Below are 4,000 nucleotides of genomic sequence, written 5' to 3' on the forward strand. Positions count from 1 at the left end.
ACATCGCCGCCCCCCTTGGATGTAGGGCGGGGCCTTGGCCCGCAGCGGGTCTGCCTTGCAGTCGGCTGGCATTGGCTCCATCGGACATGGGGAAAGCTTCTGGCAGCTTCTCACAGAAGCCACCCCTGTAGCCTCCCCCTGCTACCGAAACCTTGCCACGCAAGCCCAGTACAAGAAGAAATGGCCTGAGAAGGAGTGAACAAAGAGTAAGCAAAATATCTGGTTTTCTAAACAGCAAAATAAAAGTGTTTCATATGATCATGACTTATGACTTCCAGCAAAGCTATAGAGGAAGAGAGCTGACTGTCCAACAAATACAGATCAGTGGGACCTTCCAGGATGGGGACAGTTGGGATCCATGGGCTGTCTCTGTCGGCCCTGGGAGAGGAGGAGGAGGAGGCACCCTCCAGCATGCCCAGCACTGTGGGACACAGCTGCTGCGCAGGGAATGGGAGCTGGTGAGAGGCAGGGAAGCAGGATGGAGCTCCAGTCCTCCTCCGCCTGCTGTCAGAGCGCTGGCACCTCAGGAGTCGGGCAGGCCATGCAGTAGGACGCAGCCTTTTCACGAAGGGGCCAAGAGGAAACACTTTGGCCACAGGGCAAGGCTGGGGCTCCAGCCTGGAGGAGCAGAAGTTATCAATCCCCCTTCTTTCCCTGTGGAGGGGCTGGGGCACAGCCTGCCTCTGTGGCACCTGCCAGCCATCGAGCAACCTGCCCTAAACCAACCTGCCAGCCCCAGAGCCCTAAACCAACCTGCCCTAAGCCAACCTGCCAGTCCCTAGCACCAGGGTCATCCAGCCTTTCTGACCCGACTGACAGAGGGGACTTTGAGATCAGAGAACACCAGCAACACTAGTGCTGAAGCAGAAAAAACCAGCATGTTAAGGAAAAAAGAAGGTAACGCACTGAAATCACTAATCTGACTGGCCTCTCCACCTTCCTGTGCTCTATGTGAACTGTGGACTCTCAGGGAAATGCCTGGGGTGTCTGGCAGGCAGCTCACAAACAACGCTGCTTACTGCATTCACACTTCGTAATTACACAAATTGTTTAGTGTTTAAAGCCCTCATTGCTTCCTCTCCTTTGCTTCATCCTGAGGCAATTTCCTTTCTATAGTATAGCTGCTGGAGTCTCAAGTGTTTATATTTGCTGGCAATCTTGGGAGCAGTTACTTAAGACAACCTTGGTAGGGGTTACTCAAGACTGGTGTATCTATGTCTCTACCATACACGACTGTCACCTGCAGACAACCACACTCCTTGCCATGTAGCCTCGGAGAAGACTGGTTTGCAGACTCTCAAAGAATAATTGGAAAATCGAATGGATTTCTTGCATATATATGATATATGCTGTAGTTCATGGACCCTGAATTCATTAATGTAATGTCAAATTGCCTCATGTGCTAATGTGACAAGATGCTATTAGGAAAAGCCATTGAAAAGAAGATGACACGTGACACAACAACAAAAGTAAATAGGAAAGCCAAACCAGCAAGACTGCAATCATCTTTTGTGGACAGCCAATATGAGTGTAATGAAGTGCCGTGTGGGATCTATGAGTATTTTCTCGTACATTAGGGGGAAAAAAAAGCCTGCCTAGAGGTACACATTCAGATTTTTAAAGGCAACATCTGCTTTTGTGGAGGTGACACTAATGAGTCAGCTGGGATCACACCTCAGCCCCAGCCAAAAGAGTAATTGGTGCAAACAAGAATTGTGATAAAGCCAAGAATAGAAAGAAAAGAGAAATGTTACAATGATTCTTATTATTCCAAGGATGGATCGGAAGTCTCCTAGAGAAAGCATTGCAATGTTTGGCATAATTTAGAAATGGGAATTATTCACTTTCTGAAAAAAAAAAAAAGGTACTGTACTCCTTGGACATTTTCTGCAGAAGAGAAGAACTTTAGAAGGCATAAGGAGCATCCAAAGTAGAGGACAATTCTGTCCACAACAGGGGAAGGATGTGGTGCCTTTTAGAACAGTCAAGAGGCAGCAAATGTGGGCACCATGTGGACCCCTTCGAGCAGCCAGGGCAGTTGTTCACCTGATTGTCAGAAGCAGAGAGCATGACCAGCTTGGAACGAAATTGCCAGTGCTCAACATTGGTGAAATCAGGCTTGAAATGCCCAGTTGATCTCTAACAGGTATTCACCTGTTCTGAGATAATTCAGCCTAGAAAAACGCACAGACCCAAACTGTCCAGCATGTTTTAAACTCTCCACCTTGTAGAGATGTTCAATCTGCAAATTAGACATGACAATGCTGGATTAGATAACCAATACCAAAATTTACTACTGCCTGCTATAAGTTGCTTTTGGCACTGTTCAGTGTCAGAAGCAATAGCATTAGCTCTGCTCCTTTCCCACACTGCAGATGATGGAAGCTTTCAGGAAGATGAATTAAATTCCACTAACAGAAGGAGAAAAAAAAGGGATCTAAATATCTGGAGAGAGCCACAGTGAAAGTCCACTTGGGTTATTTCAAAATGATGTTCTATCAATACATGCAGCGATGTCCTGGTGCATGATCCTGACGGACCATGGCATCAGCCCAAGCGGCCGCCCCTGCTCACCCACCCCATGTCCAGCTGGAAGCTGCACCCACCGGCAAGACAAAACGCAGGAGCAGGGGGGTAAAGACCTCATGGGAGAGGGATCCCTGTATGCCCCCACAGCGCCCATTCACCGGCCACAAGATGGAGCTTTTTTACTTCCCATCAGCTCAGAGCGGAGGACTGTGCCAAATTCACAGCCTTTCCTGGGCCCCCACGCTGCTGGTGTTCACGTTTGTACCGGAAAACCAAACCACTAGAAAATAATCTACAAAATTAAAGCCCCAAAACTCTATGATGACATGAAGACAGTCTACAATAAATTATCCTCCTATATTTCTTTCTCAGAAATTTGTTACCCTTTTGCCTTTATTTGCAAAGTACGCTCCCAAAGCCTTGATTTGTACACAGCTCAAAAAAAAATAAATTTTTGTTAAAGAAAACACACGCTGACAAACATCTAAAAACATCAGAACCAAACTACTGTCAGGATGATACTGCCTTGTAAACAAGAATTCAAACACTGGCGCATGACTGATCTGTATTGTCTGGCTGACTGAATACTAAGTAACCTGGACTTGATGCCACTCACACATACTGCGCCATTATATTTTCTGCCAGCTTTCGGCATGCTTAGAACGGCAATGTAATTAAAAGGGAAAGGTAAGTACATTAGAAACCATACTTTCCCTTATTAAATGCTGATTCCAAAATAGATTTTCTCCTGGGGTAGAATTTGGGGGGTTATTTAGAAGCTGACAAGTTTGGGTAATATTATCAAGAACAGCACTTTTAAAAAATGGAAGCAATTTTTTCCACTTGTTCACAGTCTGACAAAGCAATTGACAAGCTTCTAGTGGCTCGGCAATTCCTTCTACCATGTTCACACTCTTAAAATTCAAAAAATTAAAATATTAGTGTTTACACCTCCAGTTTTGTCTTGTTTCAATAATAATCTACTTTTCTTAAAGTTCTGAGCAACTCAGTTGTGGTGAAGGGTTTTCATCTCTTCGCATCACAGGAAAGGATGGTAGGGTCCTCACCTTTTTTCCTAATCACCCTTGCTTTCATAGCGCTGCAGCCCTCTGTCCTTTACAGGCATATTTATTTGGTGAGTGTATTGCACCACTGTGCAGATAGAGATCTTAACGAGAAAAGAGACAGAAGATACAACAGGAATAAATCTTGAGATATGACAGTAACTATTTCTTCCTAAGGAAAAAAACCCAACAAAACAAAAAAACATATCAAAAGTTTCATCCTACCTTCCTCCAGCCAGGATAATGTAAAAACCAGCACCAAGGTTACTAGAATCTCTTCTATACATTAGGTTTGTGATTTGGTGTAGAATATTAGTCTGAGGAAATCCCTTTGACTGGCAGAAAAAACACATAACTTCGTTAAACCGAAAGGAAGGACTAACACTTTTTAGAAGAGATGGACACTA

This window comes from Cariama cristata, unplaced genomic scaffold (genome assembly GCF_000690535.1).
Source record: "Cariama cristata isolate BGI_N322 unplaced genomic scaffold, ASM69053v1 scaffold32568, whole genome shotgun sequence".
NCBI classification, from domain to species: domain Eukaryota; kingdom Metazoa; phylum Chordata; class Aves; order Cariamiformes; family Cariamidae; genus Cariama; species Cariama cristata.